The following is a 17911-nucleotide window of genomic DNA, read 5'->3' on the forward strand; positions in this document are numbered from 1 at the left end:
CTCCCACTGTCCAGGCTCTGGGTCCTGCTTTAGGCTTTAACTGCCCAGGCTCTGGGTCCTGCTTTAGGCTTCCACTCACCAGGCTCTGGGTCCAGCTTTAGGCTTCCACTCACCAGGCTCTGGGTCCAGCTTTAGGCTTCCACTCACCAGGCTCTGGGTCCAGCTTTAGGCTTCCACTCACCAGGCTCTGGGTCCTGCTTTAGGCTTCCACTCACCAGGCTCTGGGTCCTGCTTTAGGCTTCCACTGCCCAGGCTCTGGGTCCTGCTTTAGGCTTCCACTGCCCAGGCTCTGGGTCCTGCTTTAGGCTTCCACTGCCCAGGCTCTGGGTCCTGCTTTAGGCTTCCACTGCCCAGGCTCTGGGTCCTGCTTTAGGCTTCCACTCACCAGGCTCTGGGTCCTGCTTTAGGCTTCCATTCACCAGGCTCTGGGTCCTGCTTTAGGCTTCCACTGCCCAGGCTCTGGGTCCTGCTTTAGGCTTCCACTCACCAGGATCTGGGTCCTGCTTTAGGCTTCCACTCACCAGGCTCTGGGTCCTGCTTTAGGCTTCCACTCACCAGGATCTGGGTCCTGCTTTAGGCTTCCACTGCCCAGGCTCTGGGTCCTGCTTTAGGCTTCCACTCACCAGGCTCTGGGTCCTGCTTTAGGCTCCCACTGCCCAGGCTCTGGGTCCTGCTTTAGGCTTCCACTGCCCAGGCTCTGGGTCCTGCTTTAGGCTTCCACTCACCAGGCTCTGGGTCCTGCTTTAGGCTCCCACTGTCCAGGCTCTGGGTCCTGCTTTAGGCTTTAACTGCCCAGGCTCTGGGTCCTGCTTTAGGCTTCCACTCACCAGGCTCTGGGTCCTGCTTTAGGCTTCCACTCACCAGGCTCTGGGTCCAGCTTTAGGCTTCCACTCACCAGGCTCTGGGTCCTGCTTTAGGCTTCCACTGCCAGGCTCTGGGTCCAGCTTTAGGCTTCCACTGCCCAGGCTCTGGGTCCAGCTTTAGGCTTCCATTCACCAGGCTCTGGGTCCTGCTTTAGGCTTCCACTGCCCAGGCTCTGGGTCCAGCTTTAGGCTTCCACTGCCCAGGCTCTGGGTCCTGCTTTAGGCTTCCACTCACCAGGCTCTGGGTCCTGCTTTAGGCTTCCACTGCCCAGGCTCTGGGTCCTGCTTTAGGCTTCCACTCACCAGGATCTGGGTCCTGCTTTAGGCTTCCACTCACCAGGCTCTGGGTCCTGCTTTAGGCTCCACTGCCCAGGCTCTGGGTCCTGCTTTAGGCTTCCACTGCCCAGGCTCTGGGTCCTGCTTTAGGCTTCCACTCACCAGGCTCTGGGTCCTGCTTTAGGCTTCCACTGCCCAGGCTCTGGGTCCTGCTTTAGGCTTCCACTGCCCAGGCTCTGGGTCCTGCTTTAGGCTTCCACTCACCAGGCTCTGGGTCCTGCTTTAGGCTTCCATTCACCAGGCTCTGGGTCCTGCTTTAGGCTTCCACTCACCAGGCTCTGGGTCCTGCTTTAGGCTTCCACTCACCAGGCTCTGGGTCCTGCTTTAGGCTTCCACTCACCAGGCTCTGGGTCCTGCTTTAGGCTTCCACTCACCAGGCTCTGGGTCCTGCTTTAGGCTTCCACTGCCCAGGCTCTGGGTCCTGCTTTAGGCTTCCAGTCACCAGGCTCTGGGTCCAGCTTTAGGCTTCCACTGCCCAGGCTCTGGGTCCTGCTTTAGGCTTCCACTGCCCAGGCTCTGGGTCCAGCTTTAGGCTTCCACTGCCCAGGCTCTGGGTCCTGCTTTAGGCTTCCACTCACCAGGCTCTGGGTCCTGCTTTAGGCTTCCACTCACCAGGCTCTGGGTCCTGCTTTAGGCTTCCACTCACCAGGCTCTGGGTCCAGCTTTAGGCTTCCACTCACCAGGCTCTGGGTCCAGCTTTAGGCTTCCACTCACCAGGCTCTGGGTCCTGCTTTAGGCTTCCACTCACCAGGCTCTGGGTCCTGCTTTAGGCTTCCACTCACCAGGCTCTGGGTCCTGCTTTAGGCTTCCACTGCCCAGGCTCTGGGTCCTGCTTTAGGCTTCCACTGCCCAGGCTCTGGGTCCTGCTTTAGGCTTCCACTGCCCAGGCTCTGGGTCCTGCTTTAGGCTTCCACTCACCAGGCTCTGGGTCCTGCTTTAGGCTTCCACTCACCAGGCTCTGGGTCCTGCTTTAGGCTCCCACTGCCCAGGCTCTGGGTCCTGCTTTAGGCTTCCATTCACCAGGCTCTGGGTCCTGCTTTAGGCTTCCACTCACCAGGCTCTGGGTCCTGCTTTAGGCTTCCACTCACCAGGATCTGGGTCCTGCTTTAGGCTTCCACTCACCAGGCTCTGGGTCCTGCTTTAGGCTTCCACTCACCAGGCTCTGGGTCCTGCTTTAGGCTTCCACTCACCAGGCTCTGGGTCCTGCTTTAGGCTTCCACTGCCCAGGCTCTGGGTCCTGCTTTAGGATTCCACTGCCAGGCTCTGGGTCCTGCTTTAGGCTTCCACTGCCCAGGCTCTGGGTCCTGCTTTAGGCTTCCACTGCCCAGGCTCTGGGTCCTGCTTTAGGCTTCCACTGCCCAGGCTCTGGGTCCTGCTTTAGGCTTCCACTCACCAGGCTCTGGGTCCTGCTTTAGGCTTCCAGTGCCCAGGCTCTGGGTCCTGCTTTAGGCTTCCACTCACCAGGATCTGGGTCCTGCTTTAGGCTTCCACTCACCAGGCTCTGGGTCCTGCTTTAGGCTTCCACTGCCCAGGCTCTGGGTGCTGCTTTAGGCTTCCACTGCCCAGGCTCTGGGTCCTGCTTTAGGATTCCACTGCCAGGCTCTGGGTCCTGCTTTAGGCTTCCACTGCCCAGGCTCTGGGTCCTGCTTTAGGCTTCCACTGCCCAGGCTCTGGGTCCTGCTTTAGGCTTCCACTGCCCAGGCTCTGGGTCCTGCTTTAGGCTTCCACTCACCAGGCTCTGGGTCCTGCTTTAGGCTTCCAGTGCCCAGGCTCTGGGTCCTGCTTTAGGCTTCCACTCACCAGGATCTGGGTCCTGCTTTAGGCTTCCACTCACCAGGCTCTGGGTCCTGCTTTAGGCTTCCACTGCCCAGGCTCTGGGTGCTGCTTTAGGCTTCCACTGCCCAGGCTCTGGGTCCTGCTTTAGGATTCCACTGCCAGGCTCTGGGTCCTGCTTTAGGCTTCCACTGCCCAGGCTCTGGGTCCTGCTTTAGGCTTCCACTGCCCAGGCTCTGGGTCCTGCTTTAGGCTTCCACTGCCCAGGCTCTGGGTCCTGCTTTAGGCTTCCACTCACCAGGCTCTGGGTCCTGCTTTAGGCTTCCAGTGCCCAGGCTCTGGGTCCTGCTTTAGGCTTCCACTGCCCAGGCTCTGGGTCCTGCTTTAGGCTTCCACTGCCCAGGCTCTGGGTCCTGCTTTAGGCTTCCACTGCCCAGGCTCTGGGTCCTGCTTTAGGCTTCCACTCACCAGGCTCTGGGTCCTGCTTTAGGCTTCCACTCCCCAGGCTCTGGGTCCTGCTTTAGGCTTCCACTCACCAGGATCTGGGTCCAGCTTTAGGCTTCCACTCACCAGGCTCTGGGTCCTGCTTTAGGCTTCCACTCACCAGGCTCTGGGTCCTGCTTTAGGCTTCCATTGCCCAGGCTCTGGGTCCTGCTTTAGGCTTCCACTGCCAGGCTCTGGGTCCTGCTTTAGGCTTCCACTCACCAGGCTCTGGGTCCTGCTTTAGGCTTCCACTCACCAGGCTCTGGGTCCTGCTTTAGGCTTCCAGTGCCCAGGCTCTGGGTCCTGCTTTAGGCTTCCACTGCCAGGCTCTGGGTCCTGCTTTAGGCTTCCACTCACCAGGCTCTGGGTCCAGCTTTAGGCTTCCATTGCCCAGGCTCTGGGTCCTGCTTTAGGCTTCTACTGCCCAGGCTCTGGGTCCTGCTTTAGGCTTCCACTCACCAGGCTCTGGGTCCTGCTTTAGGCTTCCACTGCCCAGACTCTGGGTCCTGCTTTAGGCTTCCATTGCCCAGGCTCTGGGTCCTGCTTTAGGCTTCCACTGCCAGGCTCTGGGTCCTGCTTTAGGCTTCCACTCACCAGGCTCTGGGTCCAGCTTTAGGCTTCCATTGCCCAGGCTCTGGGTCCTGCTTTAGGCTTCTACTGCCCAGGCTCTGGGTCCTGCTTTAGGCTTCCACTCACCAGGCTCTGGGTCCAGCTTTAGGCTTCCACTCACCAGGCTCTGGGTCCAGCTTTAGGCTTCCACTCACCAGGATCTGGGTCCTGCTTTAGGCTTCCACTCACCAGGCTCTGGGTCCTGCTTTAGGCTTCTACTGCCCAGGCTCTGGGTCCTGCTTTAGGCTTCCACTCACCAGGCTCTGGGTCCAGCTTTAGGCTTCCATTGCCCAGGCTCTGGGTCCAGCTTTAGGCTTCCACTGCCCAGGCTCTGGGTCCTGCTTTAGGCTTCCACTGCCAGGCTCTGGGTCCTGCTTTAGGCTTCCACTGCCCAGGCTCTGGGTCCTGCTTTAGGCTTCCACTGCCCAGGCTCTGGGTCCTGCTTTAGGCTTCCACTCACCAGGATCTGGGTCCTGCTTTAGGCTTCCACTCACCAGGCTCTGGGTCCAGCTTTAGGCTTCCACTGCCCAGGCTCTGGGTCCTGCTTTAGGCTTCCACTGCCCAGGCTCTGGGTCCTGCTTTAGGCTTCCACTGCCCAGGCTCTGGGTCCTGCTTTAGGCTTCCACTGCCCAGGCTCTGGGTGCTGCTTTAGGCTTCCACTCACCAGGCTCTGGGTCCTGCTTTAGGCTTCCACTGCCCAGGCTCTGGGTCCCACTTCAGCTTTGTGCTGTGCAGGCTTTGGGTCCTGCTTTATCCTGAGGTTTCCCCTGGTCACCAGCAGGAGTTGAGGCTTGGGATGAGGGCAAAGCCAGAGGGGGAAATGAGAGGATTGGCCCTAAGATACCTGCTGAGATTGAAGGTGATGCTGAAGGGGTCTCTGGGCAGCCTGATCTCCTTGGGGATGTCTCTGCTGAGTGCAGAGCAGTTGGACCCTTGGAGGTCCCTTCCAACCCCAGCCAGTCTGTGACCGCCCTGCAGTCTCTCTGTGCTGGCTGCCTGGCAGTTGTGGCCCAGGCCAGTGCTTGATTTCATTTCCCTGGTAGCCCCTGCTGCTCAGGAAGACACTGCTGAGGCTTTGAAGGCTTGCAGGGACAGTTGGTTATCTCCTGAGCTTGCCTGGGACTCAGCAGCCTGAGGGCAAATCCCTTTTGAAAGCCAAGAATGAAGTCTTCAGGGCACCAAACCCCCAGGAGCCACACACTCACCAGTGGCTCAGACCTCAGTTCCCATGGCACCTTGGCTCTTTGCTGGGAAGGGCTGGTAGGTGCCCCCTGCCCCCTGCCATCCTGGCCTGCAGCAGGAACAGTGAGGTCAGCAGGAGCAGGGCAGGGATGGTGCCCCTGGGCTGGGCACTGCTGAGGCCACACTTTGAGTGCTGGGTTCAGTTCCAGGCTCCTCACTCCCAGAAGAACACTGAGGGCTGGAGCAGGGCCAGAGAAGGGCAACAGAGCTGGGGAAGGGTCTGGAGAACAGGGCTGGGGAGGAGCAGCTGAGGGAGCTGGGGGTGTTCAGCCTGGAGCAGAGGAGGCTGAGGGAGACCTCATTGCTCTCTGCAGCTCCCTGAGGGGAGGTTGGAGCCAGGGTTGGTCTCTCTCTTGTAACAAGTGAGGAAATGGCCTCCAGTTGTACCAGGGCAGGGGTAGGTTGGACATGGGAAGAAACTTCTTGACTGAAAGGGTTCTCCAAGCCTGGCACAGGCTGCCCAGGGAGGTGATGGAATCCCCATCCTCACTTTGGAATGGAATGGGATGGGATAGGGTAGGATAGGACAGGATAGGATGGGATAGGATAGGATAGGATGGGATGGGATGGGATGGGATGGGACAGGATAGAATGGGATGGGATGGGATAGAATAGAATAGAATAGAATAGAATAGAATAGAATAGAATAGAATAGAATAGAATAGAATAGAATAGAATAAAGGGTTGAATAGACCAGGTTGGAAGAGACCTTCAAGATCATCACATCCAACCTATCACCCAGCACCATCTAATCAACTAACCCATGGCACCAAGCACCCCATCCAGTCTCCTCCTGAACACCTCCAGGGATGGTGCCTCCACCACCTCCCCGGGCAGCACATCCCAATGACCAATCTCTCTCTCTCTGAACAATTTCTCCCTAACATCCAGCCTGAACCTCCCCTGGTGCACCCTGGGGGTGTTTCCAAGGGGCAGAGCTGTGGTGCTGAGGACCATGGTTCAGCCCCAGCCCTGGCAGAGTTGGGCAATGGTTGGGCTGGCTGAGCTTTGCCAGCCAAAACCATTCCCTGGTTGTGTGGCACTGCCAGTGGGGACATCTGCCCTGAGCGTCCACAGCTCTGCCCCAGAGGATTCCTGGGCACTTCTGCCAAACCACTGTGGACTCACTGCAGCCTCTCTTCAGTCCCTGCAGGGCAGGACATTCCACCACTGCCCTGAGCAGCTTGGGCCAGGCCTCCACAGCCCTTCTGGGTCAGAACTTGGTCCTCATGTCCAACTTAACCCTCCCCTGGTGCAACTTGATGCCACTTCCTCTTGTCCTATTTGCCTGAACTTTGCAGCTGGGCAAAGCCTTGCCAGGGTTTGGCTAAGTGGCAGACACTGAAGTCTCCTCCAGGCATCCTGCAGCCTTCCCAGATACCTTCAAGGCAGGGGAGTGTTCTGGCTCTTGCAGACTGCCAGGAGAAGGCACCTCCGGGGCTTCCACCCCTGGGTGGGAGGAGCAGGTGATGGGATGGGGCTGGAGCTGCAGTGGGATGGGGCTGGAGCTGCAGTGGGATGGGGCTGGAGCTGGGATGGGGCTGGAGCTGGGATGGGATGGGGCTGGAGCAGGGATGGGGCTGGAGCTGGGATGGGATGGGGCTGGAGCTGCAGTGGGATGGGGCTGGAGCTGGGATGGGGCTGGAGCTGCAGTGGAGCTGCTCTGGGATGGGGCTGGAGCTGCAGTGGGATGGGGCTGGAGCTGCCCTGGGATGGGGCTGGAGGGATGCTGGCTTTGTCTAGCATTAAGTGAGGAAGCAGAAGGTCCTCTTGCAGTGCCCTGCATGCTGCTGGCAGTGCTCTGCTTGCCTGAAGCAGAGGTTATCAGAAGTATCTGTGGGACTTCTATGGAACCAGATAGGAAATGAAGGAATTAAAAGGAAAGGCAAAGTGCTCTTGAAGAGGAGCACAGCTCTGGGAGGGGCTCGGGGGGACCTGCAGGAAAGGAGGCTGAGGAGCTCTCCTTCCTTGGCCTCCAGCTGTGCCAGAGGAGGTTTAGGTTGCCCATGAGGAACAGCTTCTTCCTCCCTGGGGCTGTGCAGGCCTGGCCCAGGCTGCCCGGGGCAGGGGGGCAGTCCCCACCCCTGGAGGGGTTTTTAAGCCGTTGCGGTGTGGCTGAGCGGTGCCTGGCCGCTCTGGGCTGCCGGCTGGACCTTGGCGCTCTCTTCCAGCCGCAAGGGCTCTGTGCTTCCTTGCCCCGGTGCCGAGGAACCTTCGCGGGGTAAAAGCAAAGCTCCCGCTGGGGGCGGAAAAAGGCGTGGAGAATGCGGGCATCGATCCCGCTACCTCTCGCATGCTAAGCGAGCGCTCTACCATTTGAGCTAATTCCCCTCTACAGTCAGCCGCTCTTCCGCCTCCCTTCTGTGCTCTTCCCGCCGGAGTCCGGGTGGTGCCGCTGCTTCCACGTCCCGACGGGGGAAGGCGCGGGGGGGGTGGGGGTGTCTGGTACTGCGCCTGCGCAGCAGCGGCGGCGGAGGATGCGCGGCGGGACCGGGAGCTCGCGTTGGCCCGCGCGGCGCCCCGCGGTGAGGAGCGGAGGGGAGCGGAGCGGGGAACAACGGGAGCGGGCCGGGGGGGGGGGAGGAGAGGAGGGGAGCGAGGAGGGAGAGGAGGAGGAGGAGGTGGGGAGGGGCAGAGCGGAGGGGCACGGGCGTGCGCGGCGGGGTCCGCCCGGGGACGCGGCGGCTTGCGGAGCCCGAGCGGAGCGGGCGTGGAGAAGCACCGGGCGGGGGCGGCTGCAAAGGGCATGTGCCCCGCGGGGGGCACCGGGGGGGCCGCGCACCAGGCCGGGGGCACCGGGGGCGCTGCAGAAGGCGGCGTGCCCCGGGGCGGAGAGGGGTTTGCCGCGGGTCGGGGGCACCCCGCAATGGGACGGCAAGAGGTGCGGGAGGGAGGGGGCTGTGCGCTGCGCCCCTCCCAGCCTCTCAGCGGCGCCTCGGCAAGGCTGCGATGGGCTCCGTGTGCACGGCAAGGGGGGAGGGCTGCCCCGGGCTGAGAGCTTACGGGGAACTGCCAAGGGCTGAGTGCTGTGGGGGGGCTGCAAAGGGCTGAGGGCTTTGGGGGGAACTGCAAAGGGCTGAGTGCTTTGGGGGGGCTGCAAAGGGCTGAGTGCTTTGGGGGGGCTGCAAAGGGCTGAGTGCTTTGGGGGGGCTGCAATGGGCTGAGTGCTTTGGGGGGGCTGCAAAGGGCTGAGTGCTTTGGGGGGGGCTGCAAAGGGCTGAGTGCTTTGGGGGGGCTGCAAAGGGCTGAGTGCTTTGGGGGGGCTGCAAAGGGCTGAGTGCTTTGGGGGGGCTGCAAAGGGCTGAGGGCTTTGGGGGGCTGCAAAGGGCTGAGTGCTTTGGGGGAGCTGCAAAGGGCAGAGGGCTTGGGGGGAGGGGGTGGTGAAGCTTCACCTGCCCTCTCCAACCCTGTTGCTCTCAGGACACGAGGGGTGGCACAGGTACGGCCTGGGTGCCCGCTGGGCAGTGGAGGGAGCCCGCGGGATGCCTGCTGCCCGGGGTGCAGCTGCTGGGACAGGCAGGGTTGGTCCTTGGTCCAGTTGGAGATGTGGCAGCTCAAGTGCCCGAGTTTGGGAAGCTGCAGCTCAGAGCTGGTTCTCTCCTCTTGCCCTGTGATGAACCCTTGGCAGGCAGCACCCCCGGAGGGGAATTGTGGCAGCGTGGTGCAGCGTGAGGGCTGCTCCTCAGGAAGTGGTTCCCCTGCTCCTGTGCTCCAGGAGAGTTAGGACATCATCGGGGGCCCAGCAGGAGGAGAAGGGAGATGCTGGGTCTGGAGCAGGGGTCTCTGGGCGCCTCTCAGGGGTGGGTGAGGGCAGGTCTGGAGCCTCCTGGGGAGCTGCAGAGGCTCCCAGGGTTTGGTGCAGTGTTGCTGGCAAGGGAAGAAGATGAGCTGCATCAGGGAGTGTGAAGCAGAGAGAGGGAGAGCCTGGGGACCTTTGCCTGCTGCTGCTGCGCTGAGGAAGAGGAGGCTGCTCCTGGCCTTGGGAGGATCGTGAGGAGCTCTGGCAGCAGCAGCAGGGAGCAGTTACAGAGCTGTCACTGGCACTTGGCTGGCTCCTGCTCACTGTTCTTCCCCTCTCATAGGATCACAGCAGGGGTTGGGTTGGAAGGGAGCTCAAAGCTCAGCCAGCTCCAGCCCCCTGCCATGGGCAGGGACACCTCCCACCAGCACAGGCTGCTCAGGGCCTCATCCAGCCTGGTCCTGAACCCCTCCAGGCAGGAGGCAGCCACAGCCTCCCTGGGTAGCCTGTGCCAGAGTCTCCCCAGCCTCACTCTCAACAATTTCTTCCTCCTCTCCACTCTCAGTCTCCTCTCTCCCAGCTCAAAGCCATTGTTCCTCAGCCTGGCACTCCCAGCCCTTGCCCAGAGTCCCTCCCCAGCTCTCCTGGAGCCCTCTTCATGTACTGGAGGGCTGCTCTAAGGACTACTTGAAGCCTTCTCCAGGCTGCACAGCCCCAGCTCTCCCAGCCTGGCCCCACAGGGGAGGTTCTGCAGCCTCTGCTCACCTTGGTGGCCTCCTCTGGAGCCTCTCCAGCAGCTCCAGGTCCTTCTTGTGCTGGGGGCCCCAGAGCTGGAGGCAGTGCTGCAGGTGGGGGCTGAGCAGAGCAGAGCAGAGGGGCAGAATCCCCTCCCTGTGCTGCTGCTCTCCCTGCTCTGGCTGCAGCTCAGCACTCAGCTGGCTCTGGGCTGCCAGGGACCACTGCTGCCTCCTGGGGAGTTTTTCATCAGCTGTCATCTTCCTGCAGAAGAAAAGGCAGAACTGAGCAGTGGTGAAGCCAACACCAAATGCCTCTGAACCCACAGGATGCAAAACACTTCTGCTGTCTAACCTCAGGGGTGGCTGCTTAACACCTTGCTGCTTGGGCAGCCTCAGAGCCCTGGCACACCTGGCAGGGCTGCAGGTAGTGATGCCCATCCCCAGCCTGTTCTCAGGACATGACTGAGCAGCACTGGGTTCAGGGAGGATGGATGCAGCACTGGGCCTGCTGCTGCTCCATGACCTCCTGGGTGCTCTCCACCATCTGCTTTTCTGCAGTGCTTTTGTCCTGCTGCCTTGGCTGTGTTCAGGTCATTGTTCTGTTGGATTCCAGCCTCCTCTCTGCTCACTTGTACACCCTTCCCAAGGGATTTGCCTTAGTTCTTCCTCTGATGGAGAAGTTCCTGCATTTGCTGAGCTCTCCTCCTGCAGACTTGGAGTTCCTGATGTAATACTCCAACAGCTCAACAGCTTTGCAGCAGAAACAAAGATGTCACAGAATCACAAACTCTTAGGGTTGGGAGGGACCCCAAGGATCATCCCCCTGCCATGGGCAGGGACACCTCACACCACAGCAGGTTGGTTGCTCACAGCCACCTCCAGCCTGGCTGCAAACACCTCCAGGCAGGAGGCTTCCACCACCTCCCTGGGCAGCCTGGGCCAGGCTCTCACCACCCTCCTGGCCAACAACTTCTTCCTCACAGCCAATCTCAAGCTCCCCACTTCTGGTTCTGCTCCATCCCCCCCAGTCCTATCCCTCCCTGACACCCTCCAAAGTCCCTCCCCAGCTTGCTTGGAGCCCCCTGCAGCTCCTGGAAGGCCACCAGAAGGTCTCCTGGGAGCCTTCTCCTCTGCAGACAGCACCAGAGGGTTTGCTGCTTTTCTCCAGGACAGCTTCTGGTCTGTGAATGTGCTGCTGCCTCTTGCAGAGTTTGCTTAATGGCTTCCTCTGAATGAAGTTTTACCAACTTGGAATTTCAGATGTCCTCCTCTTGTGTCTTTTTCAACATGCTAATGTAGGGCCTTGCTCAGCCTGGAGGGGAGAAGGCTGCAGGCAGACCTCAGAGCTGCAGTTCAATACCTGCAGGGGAGCTGCAGGCAGCTGGGGAGGGACTGCTCAGGAGGGGCTGTGGGGATAGGCCAAGGGGCAAGGGTTTGGAACTGGAACAGGGCAGAGTCAGGTTGGAGCTCAGGAGGGAGTTGTGCCCAGGGAGGCTGGGGAGACTCTGTCCCAGGCTGCCCAGGGAGGTGGTTGAGGCTCCATCCCTGGAGCCATTCAGGCTCAGCCTGGCTGTGTCCCTGGGCAGCCTGCTCTGGGCTCTGGCTGGAGCTGTCCCTGCCCATGGCAGGGGGTGGCACAGGATGCCCCTGGGGGCTCCCTCCCAGCCCAGTGCCAGCTGTGGCTCAGAATTATGGAATGGTTTGGCTTGGAAGGGATCATTAAAAGGTCACCTGCTGCAAGCCCCTGCAGTCAAGAGGAACATTTTCAGCTAGCTCAGGGTTCAGAGGCTCATCCAACCTTCCATGGCATGATTCCAGGGATCAGGCATCTCCCACCTCTCTGGGCTCCCCGGGCCAGGGTCTCCCCACCCTCAGTCTATGTCCCTGAGGTGCCTGTGAGGCAAGATCTCAGCTCTGCAGAAGCTCTCCTGTCTTTCATCTGCTGTGTTCAGGGTTGTCAGCTTCCTTCTTGGTTGCCTTCCAGTGGAGGGAGGGTTGTCCCCCAGCCGTGTCAGGAGAGACCCCCCCACACCCCCCCATACCTCCCCCCTTTGCTCCTTTATCTTTCCCAAGGGCCTCAGCAGTGCCCAAACTGGCACCAGCCCCACCCAGGCTGCAGTCTGCTTCCTTATCTTGGCGCTGGGCTCACCCTGCTGAGGGCTCCTTACCTTTATCAGCATCTCAAAGCAGAGTCCTTTACTTGGCTGAGCTGCTCCCCGGGCTGCCAGCCTGAAGAGCTTTGCCCCTGGGTGGCTTCTCCTGCCTACAGCCTCCTGCCCCTTCCCCTCACCCTCACCTGCAGGCCCTGGAATCTTGCACAGGGCCTTTCCCCCCCCATAATATGCAGAAAATAGAGAGGATGAGGCTCAGCAAGGCCAAGGGCTGGGGCAAGCACTTGGGTCACAGACACCCCAGGAAGGCTCCAGGCTGGGGGCAGAGTGGCTGCAAACTGCCCAGCAGGAGAGGCCCTGGGGGTGCTGGGTGCCAGCAGCTGAAGCTGAGCCAGCAGTGCCCAGGGGGGCAAGAAGGGCAGCAGCAGCCTGGCCTGGAGCAGCAATGCTGTGGGCAGCAGGAGCAGGGCAGGGATGGTGCCCCTGGGCTGGGCACTGGGGAGGGCACAGCTTGAGGGCTGGGCTCAGTTCTGGGCTCCTCACTGCCAGAAGGACATTGAGGGCTGGAGCAGGGCCAGAGAAGGGCAACAGAGCTGGGGAAGGGTCTGGAGAGCAGGGCTGGGGAGGAGCAGCTGAGGGAGCTGGGGGGGTTCAGCCTGGAGCAGAGGAGGCTGAGGGAGACCTCATTGCTCTCTGCAGCTCCCTGAGAGGAGGCTGCAGGGAGCTGGGGGCTGGGCTCTGCTCCCCAGTCCCAGGGGACAGAAGGAGAGGAACTGGCCTGGAATTGTGCCAGGGGAGGCTTGGGTTGGAGAGGAGGAGAAATGTCTTTGGTGTCAGAGTGGTCAGGGCCTGGCAGAGGCTGCCCAGGGAGGTGGTGGAGTCCCCATGGCTGGAGGGGTTCCTGTGGCCATGGCTCCTGGGGGCAGGGTTTGGTGGCCATGGTGGGGCTGGGCTGGTGTTGGACTGGGTGAGCCTGGAGGCCTTTTCCAGCCCAGAGCAGTCTGTGACTGTGAGAGCTGGGAGCTGCTGCAGGGTCTCTCTCTGGCCCTTGGCCTGGTCACAGGGTTGCAGCAGCTCAGGGATTGCAGACCACCAGGTCAGGTCTGCAGGGCTGGGGCAGAGGATTGTGTCTGTGCTGTGCAGAGCTGTGCTGGGGTGTGGGCTGTCCCTGCCTGCCTGCCTGGCACAGCTGTGTTCCTGCCTGGCTCCCCAGCCCTGCTCTCCTCCCCTTGCTGCCTGTGTGGCTCAGCAGCAGGCCTGTGCAGGAGCTGTTCTCACAGCAGAGCCTCCTTGTTTTGCCCTTTTTCCTTTCCTCCTTGGAGCTGAACTGACTCCCAGGAGCGTGTGCAGCCTGGCCTGGGCACTCAGACCTGCTGGAGTGCTTCCTCTGCTCTGCTCCCCTGCATTTTAATGACAGGCAAGAGCAGTTCAGCTCCCACAGCTCCAGCTACTGTAAGGGCAGCCTCTGTGCTCTGCCAGTGAGCTTCTTCTCTGCTTGCTTTGGCCCTGCTGTGTGCCCCAGGCCTCCATGCCTGAGGTGGAGGTTGCTCAGTGCTGGTGAGCCTCTGTGTGCTCCCTCCCTGCCAAGGACATGGGGTCACAGGGTGAAGCAGAATGGGATGGCTTCAGCTGGAAAAGCCCTGCAAGGCCATCCAGTCCAGACAGGTTTGCTAGGAAAGCTTCATGGCTCTGACCTTGACCCCCCCAGGGCTGCCCTGGGGGGCAGCAGGCAGTGGGATGAACATCTCCTGGGCTGAGACAGGGCTGAGGGTGGCTGTGGCAGGGATTGGTAGGGAACCACAGAGTCATTTCTGTTGGCAAAGCCCTTCAGAGCATCCAGCCCAATCACTCTCCAACTCTACCAAGGCTGGGGACCCTCAGCACCACAGCTCTGCATCGTTTCAGCACCTCCAGGGATGGGGACTCAGCCACCTCCCTGGGCAGCCTGTGCCAGGCTTGGGGAACCCTTTCAGCCAAGAAGTTTCTTCTCATGTCTGAGCTAAACCTGCCTTGGTGTAACTGGAGGCCATTGCCTCTCCTCCTGTCACTCCTTATGAGGGAGAAGAGATCAACCCCACCTGGCTCCAGCCTCCTTTCAGGGAGACCTCATGGGGGGGACTGGATGAAAACCTCCAGCTAGAGAAACCTGCAGCTGCTGTGTGCAAGGAGCAGCCCCAGAGGCACTGAAGCTGTGCAGCTTTGTGGCAGGATGACCTGCTGCATCCTCATACAGGAGGGACAGGGACCTGCTGCATCCTCATACAGGAGGGACAGGGACCTGCTGCATCCTCATACAGGAGGGACAGGGACCTGCTGCATCCTCATACAGGAGGGACAGGGACCTGCTGCATCCTCATACAGGAGGGACAGGGACCTGCTGGGGAGGGGCCAGAGGAGGCCACAGAGATGCTCAGAGGCTGGAGCAGCTCTGCTGTGGGCACAGGCTGGGAGGGTTGGGGCTGTGCAGCCTGGAGAGGAGAAGGCTGCAGGGAGAGCTCAGAGCTGCAGCTCAATACCTGCAGGGGAGCTGCAGGCAGGCTGGGGAGGGACTGCTCAGGAGGGGCTGTGGGGCTAGGCCAAGGGGCACTGTTAGGGAGTGGTTGGGCTGGGTGAGCTGAAAAGCCTTTGCCAGCAGGAATGATTCTCTGCTTCTATGCCATGGGCAGGGACACCTCCCACCAGCACAGGCTGCTCAGGGCCTCATCCAGCGTGGTCCTGAGGACCTCCAGGCAGGAGGCAGCCACAGCCTCCCTGGGCAGCCTGTGCCAGAGCCTCCCCAGCCTCACACTGCAGAACTTCTTCCTCAGCTCCACTCTAACCCTGCCCTGCCTCAGCTCCAAACCATTCCCCCTTGGCCTGGCTCCAGACCCCCTCAGCAAAAGTCTCTCTGCAGCCTTCCTGCAGGATCCCTTCAGCTCCAGGAGGGTACTGTTTGGCTGGGCCCCCTCAGCAGTGGCTCTGGGCAGAGGCAGAGGGCAGATGCCAGCTCTCTGGGTGCCTGCCTGAGCCCCAGCCGTGCCCCAGCCTGGCATCCCTGCACGTGCCAGCCCCACGCTGCTGCAGCAGAGCTGAGCTGGGGCTGGGGAGAGCTGGCAAGAGGCCTGCATGTTCCTAGAAGGATATTGATGGCCCTGGACAGTTGGGGCTTGTTCCTTTTGTTTGGCTGGCCCTGGTCATGGGGTGAGGCTGCAGGAGCTGTGTGCTGGGGCTGGAGCGCTGCCAGCCCAGGCTGCCTCTGCCCAGCGTGGAGCCTGCAGCCTCCTGCCTGCTAATTGCAGCCCTGGCAGCCTGGTGCCAGGGCAGGGATGCAAGGCTGGCAGGGCTCAGGGATTTGCTGGCCGCCCTGGGCAGGCTGCAGTGGCTCCTCTCCTGCCCTGTGAGCCTCAGCTGGTGCCTACAATCGCTGCTGCCCCTGCCTGAGAGCAGAGCCTCAGCCCCACAGCCTCCCTGGCCCTCTGCCCTGCCTCTGACCCCCAGGCAGTGTGCTGCTTGCAGCCTGCCCCATGGGAGGACTCAGCTGAGCCAGGAGAGGCTGCACAGGGCAGGGCTGCAGGCAGGGCAGGGCTGCAGGCAGGGCAGGGCAGGGCTGATGCCTGCTGGGGCTCCCACCACAAAGCTGCCAAAGGCTCTGCTCTGGGCACATTCCAAACCCTCCCCCAGACACTGCCCAGGAGGGGATTCTGCCCCTGGGCTCTGCTCAGACCTCACCTCCAGTCCTGCCTCCAGCTCTGCTGTCCCCAGCAGCGCTCAGAGATGCTGGAGAGAGTCCAGAGGAGGCCACAGAGATGCTGCCAGGGCTGGAGCAGCTCTGCTGGGAGCACAGGCTGAGGGAGCTGGGGCTGTGCAGCCTGCAGAGGAGAAGGCTCCAGGGGCACCTCAGAGCTGCTGCCAGGAGCTGAAGGGATCCTGCAGGAAGGCTGCAGAGAGACTTCTGCTGAGGGTGATGATTCTGTGGTTGTGCTCCTGGGCAGGCTGCTGTGGGTGCCCAGCTTTAGCAGAGGGCTTGGCCTGGATGATCTCTGGAGGTCCCTTCCAGCCTCAGGCACTCTGTTCCTTGAGCAGCTGGAGAAGTTTGGAGCTTAGGCTAGCCTCTGGAAAATGCCTTGGATCCAGCCTGGAGGCCTGGCCAGCTGCTTTCCCAGTTGGCTTCTTGTCTTTGCAGACCACATCTTCCTGTTGGCAGCTGTCTAACACCCTGCTGGCAGCAGCAGCAGCAGAGCTCCTCTTGCAAACAAATGGTTAATTGGGATATTTTTAGCTCTCCTTGTGGCTCAGCTCCTGGAAATCAAACACAGGAGCCAGCAGCCTTCAGCTGTGCTCAGAGGAGCTGCCCCTGCAGCCTCCCTGGTGCTGTGCTGCCCCAAAAGTCAGGCAAAGGAGGTGCTTGCCCCCAGCTTTTAGAGCTCAGCTGATGATTTGCCTTCTCAGCAGCCCAAGGCTGGGGGGAAAAGGGGTCCATGAAGATGACTGTGTCCCTGGGAGCAGCAAAGGCTGAGAGCCCTGGGGCTGGGAGCCTGCAGCAGAGCAGCCCCAGAGGGCAGCTGAGCAATGCTCAGCAAGAGCTAAAGGAGCTGTGGGGGGCAAGAGGCTGGGGCCAGGCTCTGCTGAGTGGTGCCCAGGGCCAGCACAAGGGACAGCAAGGGGCACAGAGTGGCAGCCAGGAGGTTGGAGCTGAGCAGGAGGAGAAAGTTGTTTGGGGTGAGGCTGCTGGAGGCCTGGAGCAGGCTGCCCAGAGAGGTTGTGGAGTCTCCTGGGGTGGAGAGCTTCCAACCCCCCCTGGGCACTGTGCTGCTGGGCAAGCTGCTGGGGGTGCCCTGCTGGGGCAGGGGCTGGGCTGGGGGAGCTCCAGGGGTCCCTTGCAGGCTGGGTTCTGGGGTTGTGTGGAGGGGAAGCAGGTGCTGGGGCTGCTAAGCCTTCTGCATGGCACCCTGGTGCCAGCCTTGCCTCCATGCCCAGCAGCACAAATCTGATCTCCTTTAGGGCTGGGGCCCTGCTGGCAGCCTGAGAGCAGCATTGGGCTCAGTTTCCTCAGCAGTGGTTGGGCTTTTGTGCCTCCTGCTGTGGGAAGCCTGGGGGCAGTTCTGCTGGCTCAGCAGTGGGGTGCAGGCCCCCTGGTGACCTGGCAGCAGCTGGGAAGCCATCTGCAGCCCACAGGCTGCTCCTGCAGCTGCTGCTCCTCTGCACAGCAGCTGTGCAGGCAGGGATGGAGATCTTGGGCCAGCTCAGGATCTCTGTCAGGCTCACTGCATGCTTCAGGAGTCCCTTCCTCACCAGTCCTGGGCCCTGATGGTGAGGGTCACACCTGGCCACCTTTCCCTGGCTGTGCTGGCCCCAGCCAGCTGGGCAGGGGGAGGCTGTGCTGCCCCAGGTTGTGCTGCCCCAGGCTGTGCTGCCCCCAGGCTGTGCTGCCCCCAGGCTGTGCTGCCCCAGGTTGTGCTGCCCCAGGCTGTGCTGCCCCCAGGCTGTGCTGCCCCAGGTTGTGCTGCCCCCAGGCTGTGCTGCCCCAGGTTGTGCTGCCCCAGGTTGTGCTGCCCCAGGTTGTGCTGCCCCAGGCTGTTCTGCCCCAGGTTGTGCTGCCCCAGGTTGTGCTGCCCCCAGGCTGTTGTGCCCCAGGCTGTTGTGCCCCAGGCTGTTGTGCCCCAGGCTGTGCTGCCCCCAGGCTGTGCTGCCCCCAGGCTGTGCTGCCCCAGGCTGTGCTGCCCCCAGGCTGTGCTGCCCCCAGGTTGTGCTGGCCCCAGGTTGTGCTGCCCCAGGCTGTGCTGCCCCCAGGTTGTGCTGCCCCCAGGCTGTGCTACCCCCAGGTTGTGCTGCCCCAGGCTGTGCTGCCCCCAGGTTGTGCTGCCCCCAGGCTGTGCTACCCCCAGGTTGTGCTGGCCCCAGGCTGTGCTGCCCCAGGCTGTGCTACCCCCAGGTTGTGCTGCCCCCAGGCTGTGCTACCCCCAGGTTGTGCTGCCCCAGGCTGTGCTGCCCCAGGCTGTGCTGCCCCAGGCTGTGCTGCCCCAGGTTGTGCTGGCCCCA

The 17911-nt window shown here is 61.6% G+C and overlaps 1 protein-coding gene and 1 non-coding gene across 2 annotated transcripts in view; one reads left to right on the forward strand and one right to left on the reverse strand.

Annotated features, from left to right (window-relative positions):
* Positions 1–7564: 7564 nt before the first annotated feature.
* TRNAA-AGC (transfer RNA alanine (anticodon AGC)) lies at positions 7565–7637 on the reverse strand. The gene has a single exon. It is a non-coding gene; the product is annotated as a tRNA-Ala (tRNA).
* Positions 7638–7777: 140 nt separating this feature from the next.
* The window catches only part of LOC137455654 (USP6 N-terminal-like protein), a 73904-nt gene continuing 63770 nt past the window's right edge, over positions 7778–17911 (forward strand). Inside the window, exon 1 of the transcript XR_010990865.1 lies at positions 7778–7831. The gene's annotated coding sequence lies outside the window, so the exon portion shown is untranslated. The remainder of the gene's footprint in view (positions 7832–17911) is intronic.

The sequence above is a fragment of the Melanerpes formicivorus genome, unplaced genomic scaffold (genome assembly GCF_026170545.1).
Source record: "Melanerpes formicivorus ecotype bairdi unplaced genomic scaffold, bMelFor1.0.p_v2 SCAF_103, whole genome shotgun sequence".
Taxonomy (NCBI): Eukaryota; Metazoa; Chordata; class Aves; order Piciformes; family Picidae; genus Melanerpes; species Melanerpes formicivorus.